Source organism: Alosa sapidissima, chromosome 2, assembly GCF_018492685.1.
Source record: "Alosa sapidissima isolate fAloSap1 chromosome 2, fAloSap1.pri, whole genome shotgun sequence".
NCBI lineage: Eukaryota > Metazoa > Chordata > Actinopteri > Clupeiformes > Clupeidae > Alosa > Alosa sapidissima.
Window position 1 is genome coordinate 17720380 of NC_055958.1, and position 20540 is coordinate 17740919.

Sequence of the window (20540 nt, forward strand, 5' to 3'; positions counted from 1 at the left end):
TCAGACACATAAACATCCATGAAATTACGTTTTTTTTATCGTCTGTTTCTGAGGATATAACGTAACATTGATACAGCGCAACACAGGCCCATTTCCATTGATCTAGTAGGCTAATAGGTTGTAAGATACATTAATACCAAACATCGGTGTACATGTGTAACTCTTTTATTGTCAAATCCTTGATTTTAGCACTGTTAGCTCCAAAGACGCCGGCTTTTACAGCGTCCAACCTCAAGTATCTTGTCGCTCTTTCAGACAAACTGTGGCGCTGTCAATGACGTTTACTGTTTGACGACGCTCATTGGAGGGATGGACCGCGGCATGGAAGGCTGCAGCCTAGTAGTCGACGTTCGAGGCAAACTTCTCCATTGTGCTATGAAATACACCCTACACATACACGATCACTTAGTTTCAATTTCAACCGTTTTGTCATAGGCTAAAACCTGGCAACCCAAATAAGGAAGTGGGTGCAGCCTGAGTCTCGTCGTAAGGAAGCGGGCTAGATGAATGGCCTCCTTGATTAACACATCACATAAACTGTTATTGAGTGTTGTTGATACACTGAACTTGTTCCCTCGGAACCAAATCTGACAGCAAGCAGCTTTGGAGTTTTGGAAGTAGGCTGCAGGCAGGCAGCTGGTGGATACATAAGTGGCATGCGTTTAGTAATGGTAAAGTAAAAGCAACGACCGAAATTCAGTGTTGAAACACGTGTATGAAACGTATTAAATATGCAAACACAGCTCCGGTATAAACACTGACCCCCCCCCGAAAAAAAATCTCCCGTTTTTGGAAAGCTAGACATGAGATGGGTGCAGTTCCTGTCTGTCTGCACACTTAACTTGTACTCTCTGTTCTTAGAACTCAGCACAACAACATTTAACTTGAACTCCCTGTTCTTAGAACTCAGCACAACAATATTTCTGTTTACACAAATGGTTATACAATAATAATAATTTCCTTACAGTAACGTAAACGTTTCTTAGTTAGCAGCAGTAGGCCTACTGTTTTTTTTTATTTTTGTTGCATTCATTTTCATTGGCAAAAGCTAGCCTAATATGCATGAGAACCTATATAGATTTGAGGGAGCTGCAGCTTAGCATCAGCACAGTCATATTAACACAGCAGGCACTAGCCCAGTGAAGGATCGTATAAGAAATTATTTATAGGCATAGGTTAGGCTTACACTAAGTCTGTAGGCTATGGGATGGATAGCCCATCTGAATGTTTTTGGATGCCGCCTGTGATTTATTATTTTTGGGCATAGCTACGGTATAGGCTAAATCAAGGGGAAATAATGAGTACGTCTATTCTAAGGTAAAGTTCACAAAAATAGACTTGATAGGCCCGCCAAACACTGCCGGAACTTTAAGAACGAACGATATTTTGCGTTCCGAACCGGTTCAGGACCGATATGTTGGTGGCGGAACGCATGCAAGAACGAAAACGTTAAACATAGGCCTACCTGAACCGTTCGGAACGGAACGTTTGAAAAATAATTTCGTTTTCAAGCCCTGAATAGAAGACAATTTTACTTTCAATTTTACAAAATTTTACTATCAACTAACTCTTCATGCATGACTTCTGGGAAATGGAACATCTGGGATCTGTAACTTTGTGTGTGTGTGTGTGTGTGTGTGTGCGCGCGCGTTCATGTGCACGTATCTGTGTTTGTGTGTGTGTGTGGTCTTGCACAATCATGTCTTAGACACAAAGGCTTGTTTCCGGTAGGCTATTCACTCTCTCCCGCCCTCCTCCTCAAAACAAAAATTAATAAAACAAACTAGCCTGTTAATCATTGTATTATAAAGATGAGAACTAACAACCCTCCAACCTCCTATCCTACACATTATGTTTAGAAGATAATGATAAACAATTTTAGGGAACATACAAATAGTCATAACATAGCAATTTAATTCTTGTGAACACAACATGAAATAAACCAAGGCACAACCAATTTGAAAGGCTCTAAAGGGTGCAGTTAAAAGTGACAGGTGATGTAACTGATTATGCTTGAACCAGATGGAACATAAAAAAACTGAGGATATTAGATTGTTATGCTACTCTCAGTGCTTCTCCTGGTAGTGTTGGTGAGAATAGAATCAAAGAGTGATCTTTGCTAGATAATCTGTCTATCATTATCACTCACTGTGTGTCTAGAATGTGTGAGCAATGCTGGTTCCATTGCCTCATAAATGACCCCTTTGACAGCTCTAAGCCTGCTGAGCCATGCTTCCTGTTCTTTTCTCTTCCTTCCTCAGGCAAAGAACACAGGGATAAACCTTTCAGTGCCAGTTATAAGCACTCCCTTCATGCAAATATACTTGTAACGTGCCAGAAAAGTTCTAATGATACTCAGATTCACACATACACCGCCAGTCTGTTCTACTCCAGCATGGGAGATTGATCTTGTCAGTTCATAGGAAAACCATGTACAACTAGATGTACCGCAGAGCGGTACAAAATATGACCGCCACCCAGTCCAGCACATGTTTTCCACAAAAATAAGTCACACTGAAAGGCATATATGATTCTAAATGTCTCACTGAATTGCATTATGCACACTCAATTCTCACTGGTATCTGCTAGACAACAAGTACCAAAACATGATTAGTTCATAGATTTCACATGTAATATACATTTTATACAACCCCACCCCCATCTTGCCTGTTTATAATTCTGAGAAATTCTTGAATTGTGTGCATGTGTGCGTGTACATGTTTATGTTTATGGGTGTGTCGGTGGGTGTGTGTGCGTGCATGTGAATGTGCTTGCCTGTTTATGTGCCTGTGTGTGTGCATGTGCATGCATGCGTATATATGTCTACTGTGTGAGTATGTGTCATACATAGGATTACTGTGAATGTATGTGTGTGCGTGTGTATCTGTTTATGCACATGTGTGCATATGGAATGGGTTTACATGACCCCTGGAGGCAAACATACGCAAAAAATTAGTCATCCTAGGCCCTACGGTTCTCAAGATATTCACAGAAAACTGTGTCTGTCCTACCCTCCTTTCGGGGGGTCCAGTCCAGCGGGGGGGCTACAGATCAAAACGAAAAGCGATGGTTCCATGCTATCCATGTGGGGTTACATGCCCACCAAGTTTCGTGTACCCCGGTCTTTCAGTGTCCCGGGAATCCTTGTTGGTGTACGGTCACTAAATGTACACATACATTATTTTATTGTAAGGCCCCCCATGAACGAAAGTCCACGAAACTTGGCATGCATTCGGAGGGTGTCATAATGATCCTACACTTTCAATTTCGTGCAGTTTTGACCTTGTCAGCCAGAGATATTGTGATGAAAACACCTAATGTTTTGCTTTTTAATTTTTAACTAGGTGGCGCTATACACGAAATAAGTGGTAATGGGATAGGTTGACATGCCCCCTTAAGACCAACATAGAAAAAAAGGTGGACCTCCTAGGCCCTACGGTTCTCGAGATATTCACAGAAAACTGTGTCCGGCCACCTACAGGCCAGTTGGTGTATAGTAACATAAATTAATTTATTGTGTGGCCCCCCATGAACGGAATTCCACGAAACTTGGCGTGCATTCAGAGGGTGTCATAATGATCCTACACTTCCAATTTCGTGCAGTTTTGACTATGTTAGGTCACAGATACCTGCGATTACAACACCTCATTTTTACTTTTTTGTGTTTAACTAGGTGGCGCTATACATGAAATGAGTGGTTATGGAATGGGTTGACATGGCCCTTTGAGATCAACATACAAAAAAAATAGTCCTCCTAAACCCTACGGTTCTCGAGATATTCACAGAAAACTGTGTCTGCCCTACCCTCCTTTCGGGGGGTCCAGTCCAGCGGAGGGGCTACAGATCAAAACGAAAAAAGGAGGTTCCATGCTATCCATGTGGGGTTACATTCCCACCAAGTTTCGTGTACCCCGGTCTTACAGTGTCCCGGGAATCCTTGACGGAAATTTGGACATGCGGGAAAAAAAAAAATCTGACTAAACCTATATGACGGCCGCTTTGCTGCGCGGCGGTCATAATAATTTGATAATGAAATCCAACTCAACACAAAGCACTGAATGGTATGCCTCCACTTACCATAATCCTGTATGCCGTTGACCTTGACCTTTGACCCCACAACTAGGGCTGCACGATTTGGGGAAAATATCTAATTGTGATTCTCTTTTGACAGTTAATGCGATTGCTATATGATTTCTGAATGTCAATGAATTGATTGAGTTGGGGCAGCCGTGGCCTACTGGTTAGCACTTCGGACCTGTAACCGGATGGTTGCCGGTTCGAACCCCAACCAGTAGGCCCTTGAGCAAGGCACCTAACCCCTCACTGCTCCCCGAGCGCCGCTGTTGATGCAGGCAGCTCACTGCGCCGAGACAGAGTGTCCTAGTGACTTCCGTTTTACTTCCGCTACAAGGGACCTATCTTTAAAAAAATTATGAACGGGAGTTAATGGAGAGATAACAATTATTTTTTGGTCCAGTTTGAATTGTGCCACGAATTTCACATATGATGTGTGTGAATTTAAAAGATAATTTTTCACGTCAAGAAAGTACTGTTGTTCAATAGACTTCAATTACTTGGAATTACGATCTTTCACAATGTTGTAATTCAGTAGTTACGAAACAAACGGCAAATGTCTTTACATGAAAAATTGTCTTTAAAATTGACATCATATGGGTAATTCAAGGCACAAGTCAACCGGGACCAGAAAATAATTTCTTTTTCGCCATAGACTGGTGTTCAACATTTTTTGAAAGATAGGTCCCATGGAGGCAAACGGAAGTGGCGTCACTGGGACACTCTATTAGTGTGTGCTTCACCTCACTGTGTGTACACTGTGTGCCTTGTGTGTTTCACTAATTCACCGATTGGGATTAATGCAGAGACCAAATTTCCCTCAATCGGGAAACCGGGATCAAAAGAGAATATATACTGGTAACACTTTATAATAACTACACACAATTCATAATTTATTAAGCCTTTGTTACTTATTAGTTAATGGTTTGTTCATCATTAGTAATTTCTTGTTCATACATAATTTATCATCAGCAAAGCATTTGTTCACACAATTAAAAATGGTTTGTTCATAGCAAATAAGCCTATCCCAAAAATATGTTTGTAAGTACATGATTTATACTTAATAAGTAATGAAACAATCACTTATAATTAAATCATTTTCTTATTATAAACCAGTTGTAAACTATTACAAAATGCTTTGTTTATCATTTGTAAAGCATTGTTCCTATGTTAATTGTCATAAATAAAGTATTTGTACACACAGTTATAAATGGTTTGTTCATAGTAAATAAGCCTATATCTAAAATATGTTTATGAATTATTGTTAATACTTGATAAATTATGCAATAATATACACATGCACTAATGATTAGTTAGGGTGAGGATACATATTTTATAAACCACTTCCTAATACTATAATTCATGATTAACTCAGGGGTTACAAGTGGTTAGTTAATGATATTTTGTGAGCTTATCTAAAGTGAGGACTTTCTATGCCTTGCAACACAGTTTCAAATGAGTTGTAAAGATTACATTTACATTCATTCATTTAGCAGACAAGCGACGTACACATGTCAATTAAATTAAAGGCCATTGACATAACAGTAAAAGCCAGAAATCGAACCCCCAACTTTTCAGGTTACTGCATGCTAGTCCAGCTCCTTATCCACTACACTACCTTGGCCCAGATAGAAACCCCTACAACTATGCAAGAGTTTCTGTTTTCTTCTAATACACACTGTTATTAAACATCTGTAAACTATTATTAAATGCTGTATTCTTCATTTGTAAAGCATTATTCCTACATTAATTCTCATCTGTAAATCATGTTTACACACAGTTCAAAATGGTTTCTTCATAGTAAACACGCATATCTATATTATATTTTTGAATTGAGTGTTGTAATACCACTGGGCAGAGGTAGTGTAGTGGATAGGGAGCCGGGTTAACATGCAGTAACCCATAAAGTTGGGGGTTCAAACCCCAGTGTCCACCAATGTGGCCTTGCCATTTAATTTCATTGACATGTGTACTGTAAGTCGCTTTGGGTGAAAGTGTCGGCTAAATGAATAAATGCAAGTGTAAACTTTATAACTCATTTGTAAATGTGTTGCAAGGCATACAACGTCCTCACTTTAGATGAGCTCACAAAATATCATTAACTAACCACTTGTAACTCCTAAGTTAATTATTAATTATAGTATTAGGAAGTGGTTTATAAAATATGTATCCTCACCCTAACTAATCATGTGTATGTAACAACTGTTAAATAATGGAAATATTACTTAATCAAAACCATATTATTGCATCATTTATTAAGTATTAACAATAATGTATAAACATATTTTAGATATAGGCTTATTTACTATGAACAAACTATTTATAACTGTGTGAACAAATGCTTTACTAATGATAAATTAGAAATGACTAATGATGAACAAACCATTAACTAATAAGTAACAAAGGCTTAATAAATGATGAATTGTGTGTAGTTATTATAAAGTGTTACCTATATTATATATTAATACAATATTTCAAACGTCTCTAAGTTGTGTCGCTTCGGATTTAATTGTTGAGTGTGCCAGGTCATGGGAGGCACAGCACTCCTTATTGGCTGTGAAGTTCACTGCTCTGGGCCTTTGTGCTTTTTGCGTGACAGTCAGGGAGGATGACATGAATATAAAAGTCATAAATGTGACAAGATTAACTGTGCACGATTATCTATAGATAATGTTTTGCGGTTATGTAGCTTTTATGATGAGTAAGTATGCCAAAGGTGTTGAGAAACTGTGCACAGTATAGCCCAGATGTAGCTTTTCATAGTGATAAATTCTGCCAAGTTTGATGGAAATCCTTCAACATGCTATTGTGACATTGTGAGAGATTGGAGTATGTTTAATGATTCATGTAGTTATAATTCTGTGATATAATGGAATGAGATAAAATCTCATGTTTCAGGGTGAAAATGACTAAAGGGTGTGTTTTGTGTCAACAAATGGTATTTTGCACTTCAATTTCCTATTATCAAGATGCTTCTAAGTCTAGTCATTAATAATAACATACATCCAACATAATCACATATTTTGAGGTACACAGCCAAAAGGTCCTTTCCTTACCCTGATTGAGAGGTGTTGTGTTTGTCAAACTGGTTTTGCATGTTTGACTCAACCAGAATTTTTGTCCATGCCAGCGTACAAGGGTGATACTATACAGAATGTGCTTTAGCCCATTCCTCTGGCAGAGTGTGATTCAGTGTACATGTATACCTGCACAGTGAAGTGCTTCTTCCTGCCGTCCACTGAGTGTCACTCTAACAGTGCTGTACAGGGAGCCCCCCAGAAATACCCCTCCAAAGACAGCCATGCTCACATCCCACTCCTGCTTCCACTCGCTCTCAGATGATGCCCACGGAAATATCACACCGTATGGTGTTCACTCCACAGAAAATAATAGAATCAAATGACTTCCCTGAATACACTGGAGCAGCCAAGATGACAGAATATGAATAAATATGTGAAACAAGCAGACAGACACCTGTTAAGACACTATGGGTCCTCATTTAAATGATGGGGGAAAATGTGGTCATGAACTAAAAAAAACATGGCGTGTAGTAGCATTGAGCTGCCTCACCTATGTTTGTGCTAAGGGTCTTGCTCCTGGTATTACATTTGTATTTGTCTGTCATAGCAATTAGGGCCCTGTAAGACGATACAAGATAAAAAAAAAGACTTGAACAGAGAATAATATGAATCTTTTCCTCGCCTAGAAATCTAGACTCACCTATAGCGGCAGCAAATTAGCAACTCTCCATTGGCTTGCGAGCTGGAAAAATTAAACTTTGATAAGTCCAACCACATCGTGTATAGAGTCGGTAGGAGGACTTAACATAATGATTTATGGCAGAGTTGCAACGGTTCGGCGTGAATCCCCTGCTACTTGAAAACAAAGAAGAGGGATGTTGCTGTTGGCGAACAGCGTTGACAAAAGTTTGAACTAGCCAACTAGCTCCGCTGGTGGGAAAATGCATGGGACTCATGAGTTGTAGCGCTATCCTATTGCGTGCAGAGGGAATTTGAAAGACAACCGATTATCCCGCCCCTCGGACTGAGCACTGCGAATGGTGAGACCCAGACCCTACATCTTGATGTGGGTCTGGCTCGTCAGGCTAGAAGTAGCCATCATGAAAGCCTAAATCTTTCACTGGCGCTGTTGCCTCATCACCTTCTTTGAGTTTGGATGGAGGAGAGGCACTTAAAATATGAGGTTCTCCCCCATGCTACTGGGGAGACGGCATCCCATCTGTTTTTGTGTGGAATGGATGTGGGGTGACTTGCCTCTTTGTGTGAATGATCGGCATTAATCCACCTGTCGGTCCGTCAGGGAGCCCATTGATTTCGGCGCTCACACAGGGCTTTGTTTACCATGTGATGTTTGTTTGCCTGCACATTTGAGAAAAAAGCCTGTCAGGATTAATGACGACTAGAATATGGAGCCTGCGTGTGTGGGTGTGTGTTTAATGGCTGACTCATAGTTGACTCTATACTCCTCTGAAAAGAAGAGTTACCAGTCTGAACTGTTTCAGTGCTCCTTGGTCCCACTATGGACCAGGACCTGAGATGGGCCTTGGTATGAAGAGAGTGCTGTGGATTTCCCAGTATTTATATTCAGAGGCTAAAAAATATCCTCCAGTATGCACCAAATTCCTTAGTTCTTCAAGCTGAAAGCCCCTCTGAACTGCTAGAGACCTGTGTGCCCTGTGCCATTAGAGACAGCTGTGTCATCCTCAAGTAAGTCAAAGGCATAGCATGAATATGACCCCCCTTCCTGCATTCTCATGTTACATTAGTATTTACATGAGGTGCCGCTGGTGTGATTTCCTAGGGATCAAGGAACAGCACCACGCATGCTGCCTCGTTGGCAACCTTTTTCACACCAGCTGTTCCTCACAGACAGATCCCCGATGGAGCTCCGCAGAGGATCGCATGTGTACGACATGATCAGGAGCGATGTTGTCATCACGCTGAACAGCACTGTATTCCGCAACTCCCATGGTCCCAATTCACACTATGCTCCCAACATACACACACACATGAATGAGTGTGTCAGCAGATAAAACCACACTCTCTCTGTCTCGGTGTGTCATATCCTGGACCATATACTGATTAACTAGTCCCTGTTAGGCTTTTATCCCATTCTACAGAGCTCCTACCGACTCCCCCACCAGCACAATGCTACAGCATGTTCAGTGCATTTTAACCCAGGTACTTGGCCAAGCTCCAGGTCTGGAGAGTTTTGAGTTTATTTTTTTCCTCGTCTTAAATGCAAATTTGACATTTCACGGATGTTGCAGCTCTGGACCTGAGCGCTGGCTTGCCAGCCCCGCTGATTGGCACATCTTTGGAGAGGTAGTGATGGGTGAAATCGCAGGCTGGTGGGTGGTGGGTGGGGATGGGGGTGGGAGGGCGCGGGTGCTCAAAACGAGTTTGCCTTCTGTGTGGCAGGCGTCAGAATGCAAAGCGAGAGTGAGGACAGACAGAGAGCAGAGAGTGAGAGGTTCTCTCGCCAGAGCGCGAAATGAAATGAGACGCAGGCTGATATTGGGACCACCAGAGCGTGGGCCACCTCCGGCCCGGCCCCCTCCCCTCCCCCAGGCAGGTGAATCGTGTGGCTCAGGTGTGGCAGCCCAGCGCTGCGCTGCAGACCGACCCGGCTCCACATCACATTCTACTGAGCACTCCAGAGGGGCAGAATGGCAGTCAAACGATCTTGGCCCCAACCCACTGTTGATTTCATAACGAATCCTGCAATATGCATGTTTATTTTGTTGTAAAGGCCAAGGAGACAGAACAATACAACAACAGTCAGCTGTTTGAACAGGAAAACCAAGGGGAAAGTGTTCTGTTCTGCCCTTATTGCAACTTTACTTCATGTCATGCTCTACTCATGTTTACACAGATCCTTTGTTCTGATGCCACGGAGAGGGCTGTATAGTCAAATGAGTTGGCATTGAAACCGCTCCTGTCCTGTCCTGTCCCAGTGTGGTTATAAATTTGTAATGTTTTTTAGTGAGTTTTGTCCTCCACTCACTGATGACATTTGTCCCCATGACAAGATTTGTCGCTATGAACCGCATTGGACAAACAGGCTTGCTTACTGTTTACCAGCAGTGAACGCCAATCCTCTGATAACCGTAGCAGCATGCAGCACCTGTGGCCCAACAGGGCTCTTTGCTCACCTTGCATGTTAATACCACTGAGATGGATAATCAACTCCAATCAAATATCGTCATTCCCTGGAGCATGGAACATGTTTGCAATGTTACTCTCAGGATCATTCAGCGAGGGGCATTCCTGCATACTTAAAATACCACAGTGGTTTTGTTTCGAGGGCGTATCAGACTATCAAATATGGCAACAAGCAAGATAAAAAGCAATAAAACAGGCCTGTCGGCGCTTTGATCTGAGCGCAAGTAAACAGATGGCACTGGAGGAGAGGTGAGAAAAGTGAGTCATGACCTTGATTAGTTGGTTTTATAACAAACACTTCCCTTTTGAACATTTTGAATTTAAGCAAACAAAAATTTGCATCTACTCTACCTTTGCTCTGTACAGGGAATGGCACACACGCACAACACTCAGCAACACTGCTGCTCTGTGCTCTCTTGACCGTGCCTGCACGCGTGCTTCACTTGTCACAGTGTTAAAGGCACCCTTAAGAGTATTTTTACCTTAACATAATGTTTCCAAAATCATTTTGATGGCACATACAGTAACAGCACTTCTGCCACTGTCTTAGCGGCCCTCTATAGGTGATTACCAACCCAGCAACTTTCTGTGTTTGGGTAGGAACACTACATTTAAATTTAAGCACAGCAATTTATGAAGTTTGCCACTCCAACTACCATTTCAGTTACGCAGACACAAGAGACAGAGACCTGAAAAAGGTTCATGTTGTGTAGAGGCAATGGCAAAGGGGGTCGAGTCGACATAGAACCATATACTGTAGGTGTTGCAATTTTGTGTACATGTATTACAAACTGTGATGCAATTTCATGTTTTGAGGTTGATTTTTTTATATAAAAAATGCCAAAAACAAAAACAGTCCTAGAGTGGCTATTGACTCACAGTGTCACACAGGCAAGGGGCAGGGAAGCGGTTTCAAATGGATTTCCCTCCGAATGCTCCTTCCTATTTTCTGTTTAGCCGGTGCCGTCTGTTTAGCAAACATGAGATAGTACGAGAGACCTCCCCATGTCTGTCCAACTGCTGATGTTGCCGTGAAGCTCATTGTTTTTGACTGATAAGGCCCAGGAGAGCCAATCGGCTGCTCCGAGGGCAAAGGAGGGCGGGTGGAGACCAGTGGGAAGAGGATTGGATTCTCCATCGCTTCATCTCCAAGTCATTTCTATGCAAATGTTCCAGGGTTCCAGGCCATTTTTTTGTTGGCGACTGGAATTGACTCCCATCTGAGGGAGACGATGGGAAGACAGGTGAGGGGAATCGGTGGTGTTGACGCTGTCCCTTACTGGGCCAGCTCAGCTCACAGGCCCCGGCTGCATGTTGAGCTATGGTCTCTCCACCCCTCCCTTCAACACACACACACACACACACACAGAATGAGGAAGCGAGCCAGATCAATCATACTTGGCCGACTTGTTTTGGTCAGATATCAAAGCTTCACACACCCAAATGTTCAGTAAATATTCCAGGATGTGGGATGGACACTCCTAGTGAGCTCGGTTCGAGCTTAAAAATCAAACAAACTAAACAGTGACCCAGATGGTAAGTCCTTTTGCAGCATTACAATATATTGATGTTTTCCACATATAGAAAATTGTTTTCTTAAATTCACAGTGCACTTCTATTATATTATATTCTGTCAGTAACTTTGATGTTTGTCACTCTGCATGGTGGGCCACTAGGCACTGTTGAGTCGAGTGTTTTTTTTCCCAAAATGTGGGCTGACTACTTCTCTAATACCTCGCAAGTACAAGTTGCATCATGAGACATTGTTCACTTCAAGAGATTGGCGTGTTGGAAAGAGGAACTGCGGGAACGGCTTTCATCCACAAAACATGACACCGAGATTAACTGTGTGTACGTCATGATTCACTGAGCGTAGAGAACTGAAAGTTCTGATTGGCAAACACAAGTCCCGTAAGAAGAGTTGTATTGTGTAATGGATTGCTCAACACCCTCACCCAGCTATAGCTGAATCTGATATAGGAAACATAAAAGGGGGGACATATCACAGAGCAACTGATCATTCCAAAGGGCAGAAGAAACAAAGGCATTTGGCCTAACATATTTTAAATCTATTTTTGTAATTCATTTTCTCCAGAAGGGGAGGGGGGGTGTTTAATTGGTTCCAGGCTGCTGGGTGGCTGAATGGGGTTTTATACAGATGGATTTAATGTGGGTTTTATTGGCGGGTCCCAGCAGGAGGGGCTTTTGTAAAGGAGTGTGGAGGAGACGCTAGTGCAGCGCAACACTGCCTGAACAGGGAAGAGCTGCTCCCTGCTGGACTCCTGTGAAACACATGGCTGAGAGCAGAGAGAATTAGTATGAATCCAGCAGTGGGCAACACACACACACACACACACATTTGCACTGTTGACACTGTTGATTACACTGTACACCAAACAGAGGCAGTTAACTAAATATAGCCATGACTATAGAATATTAGCCATGACAAGTCATGACATCAGAATCAGTGTCTAGATCTCTGGGTCAAGATGGAATCAGCTGTAATCAGTCCTTCGAGCATGTACTGATTCACTTGCAGTTCATCCAGAGCTCAGTAGACAAAGGTACAATCCCTGCAATTGGTGAATAAACTCTTTTGAGAGGTGGATAATCTCTATTTCTGAAATTTCAGAGGTGGACAAACTGTGTTTACTTGTGTTTAGCCTCCACTACATCCCTGCTTGCCCCCACACACACCTATATTAAACTGATGATACTGCCTTTGTGGGGTATCTAAAACCTGAGAACACATTGCTGTCTTTGAGGAAGAAATAAGAAGCTTTATCAAATGGTCCACTTTTCTGGTTGTGAATGTGAGCAAAACAAAAAAAATGGTCATTGATTTTAGACATAGCACATACTACTGTTAACAACACATTAATTCAATCAACCCCGTGTTGGTTAACCAAGAGTTGTGTGCGTTCACGGCGAACTTATAAAGACATCATCTGTTGACAGTCGAAACGGTGAAGCGAAGAGCATCGTATTTTTCAGAGGCGGAGCAGCAAGTTCTCCTTGAGGCTTACGAGGAGGAGAGAGCTCCAATAACAAAAAAAGGCGATACTTGCGCATCTGCCAAGGAACGAGACCTTGCTTGGCAGATTGGATAGCCTATTAATGTCAAAAGCAAAATATATTAAATAATTCAGTGGATATTATGTATTGACTGCTTTGTATGATGCTTTCTTAGACTATAGACTACCTTGTCACAGATTGAATGCGTGGGCTGAAGGTCACAGACTGACTGACCTTCAGCCCACCCAGGCACTGAAATCTCTCCCTGAGAATCCCAAATGTAATTTTTATTTTAAAGCAGGTTCTGCTATGGGCCATGTTAAACCTTGTTTGCGCTCCAGCATCTGGATCAGGGTAGGCCATGAGGAGATGAGTGTTGGAAGGCATGGGTGTCCTCTATCCCCCAAGATACCCATCAAATTATCCTGCAATTGCACATAATAGCATTAAGTTAGAACCTACACGTTAATTAGCCTGTAATTCCCATAAAGTATAGGCCTAACGCACCCTGTTGAAATGTGTTGCTCAAATTAGATTCCCGGTACATTCTGGCATCGTGTACTGACCCTGGCCATTTCGCCTCCACGTTTGTGATAAGATGTGAAGAATCACATATCACCTGGCAATTACCATAAGATGTGTTTTAAACATCAACATCATTAAGAGAGCATCCAAAAAACTGAAGTGGCTTATAGCCTAACCATTAGACGTATTTAGACATTTATGCTGTGGAAACCTTATATTGACATAATCTGCCTCGTTTATGGATGGCGCTTTAATGGACACTTGTGTCCCATCAATGCAGCCAATGACATTAGAAAAGCCTGAAATAGCCAAGGCCCATTAATTGAAAGCCCACCACCAAAGATAATTGTGAGATAATGTTGACCTGCCAGTTGCTGAAACTCCATTTTAATGATCTTTGTGGGTTTGTGGCCAGGAATATGAATGAAGTTGCGCAGGATCCACTTTAGCGCAAAGCAAACTATATACGCACCAACCAACAAACAGTTGCGGATATACTCTCTGTCTCCAACACTGTACAAAACACTACCGGTTGCAAAAAAAAATTAAAGATTCTGCTGATAAACGGTAGCGCTCTCGCAAAAACTTGGATAAGACAGAATATCATCACCCTCTCACGGTGAAAAGCATGGATGATTTGTACTTCTATGTCAATATAGGACCTTCCTCAAAAAGAAACACCATTGTGTGACAAGTGTCAAAGCAGCGGCCTTGCGGAAAGTGCACATAACCTGATAACCTAAATATAACCTGAGTAAAACCTACCCCCTACTAGGTTAAGTTCAGATCCTATGTTACCATAGTGACTTAGGGCCTGTCCACACGGAGACGCTTTTTAGGTTAAACGCAGAGGTTTTGCTTCGTCTTGGCCGAGCGTCCAAATGAATCCTGTAAACGCACTGCCCGAAACCGCACTTTTCTGAAACCTGGTCCCAGAGTGAAAAATTAAAACCGTAGCCCGTTTGAATTCATTTAGACAGCGAAACCGCACATCCTGCTTGCGTATCGATGATGTCATCGCCACACCTCAGCTGCCATGGACTTGCACTTATAGTATTGCCTAACAATACTAGTTTTCATACATGACATTACCTACGATTACACTCCGTAAGATAAATATCACAACTGGTGCTGCGCAGCGCCGATAGCTTATGACTTGGTGGACTGAACACTGTTTTTCCCGGTGTTTTTTTATGCATTCTAGCTACTGTCAGTGACACGAGAGAACTTAAGTTATTAGGAAAGTGCGGTGTAAGTTTAGGCTACATTAATTTGTGCGTAGTGCCAGTGTCATTCATTTATTTTACATGTCTTACAACATATATACATGCATTCACAGTCGAGTGAAATCAGATATAAGCATACACGCTTAGACGCTTAGAACTCACGTTAAGCCGATGGTAGCACACTGAATGCAAATGCGCGATTTGATGCAGGCAAACGTATTGACTGTTACTAACGAAGGTTTTATAGCAATACTATAAATGTGGCGACAGAATAGCCTAGAACTTGGGTAAGCCTTGCGTTTAGTAGCCTAATTGCGGTGATAGCTAAAACTAATGTGAATCACGGACTATCCTACAACCAAAGAAAGTAAAGGTTTGTAGGCCTACCTGCGTTAGCCAAATAAAGGACGGGACTGCACCCTTCACAAACCGTAAAATAAAGTTTATTAGTTTTACAGTTGACAGTTCACCATCAGTCCACACAAACAATTCTGGTTTCCTTGCACTAGCCATTTCGTCATAGCCTATTCTGTCTGTTTGTAAAGCACAAACTTTGGTCAATTTCTGTAAAGAAACAGTGCCACCTATAGGCCGGGGGTATGAAGTAACGCGTTGAGTCGTGTTGAGATGGATCCGTTTGGATGCAAATATTCTTGATACGGTTCCAGGGAAGACAGAGGAAAAAAAGATCGGTTTGGTACGTGTGGACTAGGCCTTACATAGCCTGACCATTTTGGGACTGAAAATTCAGGCTTAGCACTTACTCTTACCGCTTCCCCTTCCCTTTATTTCCCAGGATAATAAAGTTGACTGTGACTTTTGACATATACATATACACACACATGCACACACGCACGCGCACACACACACACACACACACACACACACATCATAACCCACACACACATACCCACACACACCAGTGTTTAGTCAAGTCACAAGTCCGAGTCAAGTCCAAGTCATTAAAAAAAAATTCCAAGTCGAGTCCACTACTCATCCGAGTCAAGTCGCTATTAATCCACGTCGAATCCGTGTCGAGTCCCTATTGATCAAGTCGAGTCCAAGTCCAGCACTAAAGTAAGCATAGCCTACATGTCGTTCCATTTTTTTCCATTGCAGATGAAATCCTTAAAGGTCTCATTCACTGAGAAACCGTTTAATACTTGTTACTTTCGAAATACTATAGCTCACTCCAAGTTGCATATGCATGCTGCACGTGAAAATGATCTTCTACCCCTATTGCCCGCATTAGCCAATGAAGGAAAATACACGGAAAAACAAGCGAATCAGAAAGAGCCCTTCCCAATGACGCCAAAGGGAAACTGATTATTCATGGCCTCGCCCACCTTGGCTTGTGACCGCCTACAGGAAGACTGAAAGATTTTGCGGCTAGGGGATTGTCTCTCTGCAGCTAGTAGGAGCTAACAGCAAGTTGCTAACATGGCGGGAAAAAAATCGTGCCTGTGTTATTTGTGGCAATAACACATCAATGTTGCATGTCTTGCCTTAGAAACAAGAGTTGAGGAAGAAATGGTTCGGATTTATCGTTGGAACACCACCACCGAAGTAGTGCAACATTAGTTCTGTGTTCCAATCATTTCGACCACACTCACTGCCTACAGTTAGAAAGTGGTTTTGCATCGATGTTCTGAAAACCTGGTTCTGTACCGTCATGACGATCGACCACCAGCTCACAGGCTGTAAGTACAAACAAACTTTTCCTCCTAACGTCTGTTACAAAATAGCATGCATGAAAAGGGTACAAGCTAGGCTTAGGCTAGCCTATATTACAGGAAGCTACACCAGGCACGTAACTGAAGTGTTCTGTTCGCGACGTGTAAAATCAGAGAATGTCTAATAGGAAGGGCTCTGGTAAAATCCATTAGAGGAATGGTATATTTTCCCGAACGTAGCCTACAGGCCACTAACACGCCAGGTGTAGCTACTTCCATTGATTAGGCCTATTGGAAGCTAATTGTTGCAGTACATAACGCGAACGGAATGCTTCAGTTACGTGCCTGGTGTAGCTAACGTTACACTCATAAGAAACTGACCACACTACCCAGAGATTTAACTTGTTGAACCTATAATCTTCTAACCTAAGCGTTAAACCACAAATAATAATATTAGCAACAATATCTTATGCTCAACTAAGTACGGGTATTGTTCTAGTCTAAACAGGGGAAATTAAAAACACAATACCCGTGCACTATTAGGCTAAGTTGCTATCACTAGAGCTCAGGTATTTACACTTCAGTCTAATTTATGTCTTCTTGCCATTATTACATTGACCTTTGTAGGCCTACAATGATGTTTTGTTTGATTACTTGCTGTTTACTTAGTGTTTTGTATGTCTTCCAGAGCACATCCTCATGTCAGGCTACACAGCTTATAGCCTACATTAGGTCATCACGTTAGAAGCAAAGGTTTGTGATCTAACTTTTATTGTTGTGCTAGTTAGTTTCTAGAAGTCTTTTTCTAGTAGGCTAATACAGGTTCTTATGTGCTCGTCAATGTTTGGGAAAGTCAATTCATGGGTTTCTTCAGGTCACTTTCCACAGGTGTATAAAACCAAGCACTTCGATTATGAATGCAGACTGCATGGTGCTTGATTAATACACCTGTGTAAATGGACCTGATGAAACCCATGAATTGCATAACAGTAGTGATGGGCAAATGAAGCTTTGGTGAACCACTGAACCACAGCAGAGTGAACCTAGCGACACTAGCTGAAAAGCAAAAAGATGGCCGCCACACATACATTTTTCAACATAAAAGTCCTTAGCAAACCAATGTTTTTGGTTACATATACTGGTTTGGGTAAGGACTTTTATGTTGAAAAATCTACATGTGGCAGCCATATTGGATTTTTTCATTAGTGTTGCTAGCTTCACACTGCTGTGGTTTAGTGGTTCACCAAAGCTTCATTTGCCCATCACTACATAACAGATAGAATTGATATTACCGAATGTCTTCTTGTGGGTGTGCTACTTAGTACATCATACACCTTACCACAGTCACTAAAATATTTTTGTTTCCATTGTGCCAGTACAGTTTTGTGTGAGATAGTGAATATCCTGTGTACTATTAGTATCTTGTGACTTGACAGTAATACACATTTATTTACTTTAGGTACCCAAACAGAATACTTCATGACAAGTATGAGTATTGATACAAGCACTTCGGATACACCATGGGCATGGGGGCCTGCTACCTCTACTGCCATCAAGCCTGTTCATCCAAGGCCAGCTAGAAGACCTCGGGTTGATCAAGAGGAGGAGGAGGATGAAAGCGACATCTCCACAATAACGCCTGATGGCTCCACCTATGGCCCAGCGCAATCAAAGAGCAATGTAATAGAATCATCACAGCCAACGAATGTGTTTTGTGTGTTGTCCCTTCGGATCCCCAGGACAATACAAGCCGAGACAACAACTCAGACCTTTTCCCCTAAATAATCCCAGCACCATCTTACAAAGGATCTGTAGGCCAGATGTCTGCATCGTCTGGCAAAAAGAGGACATTGTTAATTCTGTGCATAGTTTGGATGTTCTTGTTTTGTGTTTGCATTATTTTAATAGACTGCAATATTACTATTTGTCAGTGTTTCACGGACCACCTAGCAAAAAAAAAAACCCAGTAGACCTACTTCAACAGTATATTACACAATAGGCCTTCTCACTGAACCACCTTGCTTATTGTCTTTGCACCTTGCTTATGGTGTCAGAGGATTCATATGATTTAAACTGGCATAGGTTACATCAGTGTTGCAGAACTGTTTGGATTTACATACAAGTTGGTTCAATATTGCAAACAACTCATCTATTATATTTTACCACATCTACTTGTGGAACACTTGAGATAGCTTGGGGACCACACTTTGAGTACCACTGCTGTATGTAAATATAATAAAGTTATTTATTGAAAATTGACCTGTTTTGTATATTTGTTTTAGGAGTTTCATCAGTTTTTGTCCCTTTTAAGCTAAAGGTTTGTCTTACCTTTCTTATCTTCTGTTTCACAGAGGGCCATAGTCGTCATAGTCGAATGTTTAGTGCATTTTGAAGGGAGTACATTATGCTAAGGCAGACTGGTTCTAATCCTGGGTACAGGGTCATACAGACAACAGGGGTACTGGTGTTGCCCATTTTTCTAACCACATGAGCAATCCCCTTACGAAAAAGTAGTATAGGAATCTTATAGTATTTGCGACAAAATATTATAGTAATCTTATAGGAATAATTGGGACATACTGTAGAAGTACTACTAATAACTATAATATCCAGTAACCGCTATAGTTTTTCTATAGTAGTCTTATAGTACCTATAGTATGTCCAAATACTATAGTATTCCTATAAGATTACTGTAATATTTAGTCCCAAAATACTATAAGATTCCTATAGTAGGCTACTTTTTCTGTCATATGTGACAGAAAACAACTTGAGTAGGCTAACGTCAGGCTATCAAAGCCATAGTTCTCATTAAGAAGTCTTGCAGCACACATTCTCTGCTTCTGTAGGCATTCGGGTACAATTCCAGCAAAATATAGCTAGGTAGTTGTGTTTGCATTTAGATCTATATATATATTGGGCTATGACCAAGTGGTCTTTCAATGATAGTACCATGGAATTCAAACCATAACTATCTATTCCGATAGCATTAGCAGGCTAGGTCAGTGGCTGAACTGCATTTAGGGTGCTTACCTGTGTTGTGAAGTAAAATATCTACTAGGAAGATTGCAAAGACTTTTGACTGTGTAAAGAAATAGGTCTTTATTTTAAAACGTTTCCATCTGTTTATTACTTGAAAGCAAGATGACGATTGTCACATACGTTTACCTCTTTTAGGAGAAATTTTAAGCTGACAGGCAATTGTTACCATTTTATTAAACCAACGTTCACCGACAAACGATCAGGAAGCGGTTCTTCTTCCTACTCGGATACTAGGATCAAACACATGAAGTTGTATCTCCGAAGACATTTTGTGCAACAGTTTTGACTCGAGTTTTAGCCAGGTTTTAGCACTGTAAAGTTGAATATGGAGCATAGCACAGGCAGAATCGGATGAGGACGCACTGGAGGAAGCGTCACAGTACTGTTAGCCAATCAGAGGTGAATTAATTAGCATGTCATTAATATTCATGACTAGAGGCGAAATCCAGTCGTTCCTCCCCGCCCACCTTCCCCACCAAACTAGAACAGCATGAAACAGACGCAGGACAGCATTTTTTTCACCAAAACCGGCTCACAGGGCATTCATCAATACTACAGACCACTGCAAAATTAATGAAAAAACGATGAGATGAGACCTTTAAAAGCAAAACGGACAATCTTCTGTCTCCAAGCAGGGGTGTCATCACTTGTGTGAAAGTAGTATTGCCAAATTTCTTGCCAAACCCAACGTGTTGCATTTATTATATCGGAGAGAATACCATACCATAGCCATACCATAGCCTATAGGCCTACTCATAATAAATGAGCAATCCACATCCCAATCACACAGGCCATTAAGTCAC

At 41.6% G+C, this 20540-nt stretch overlaps 2 long non-coding RNA genes across 2 annotated transcripts in view; one reads left to right on the top strand and one right to left on the bottom strand.

Annotated features, from left to right (window-relative positions):
- On the bottom strand, positions 1-15892 carry LOC121698028. The gene is made up of 3 exons (XR_006026676.1): positions 15882-15892; positions 15837-15841; positions 1-373 (listed from the first exon to the last, which is right to left on the bottom strand). It is a non-coding gene; the product is annotated as an uncharacterized LOC121698028 (long non-coding RNA).
- LOC121698033 overlaps positions 11688-20540 on the top strand; it is a 26687-nt gene continuing 17834 nt past the window's right edge. Inside the window, exon 1 of the long non-coding RNA XR_006026678.1 lies at positions 11688-11795. This is a non-coding gene — a long non-coding RNA (uncharacterized LOC121698033). The remainder of the gene's footprint in view (positions 11796-20540) is intronic.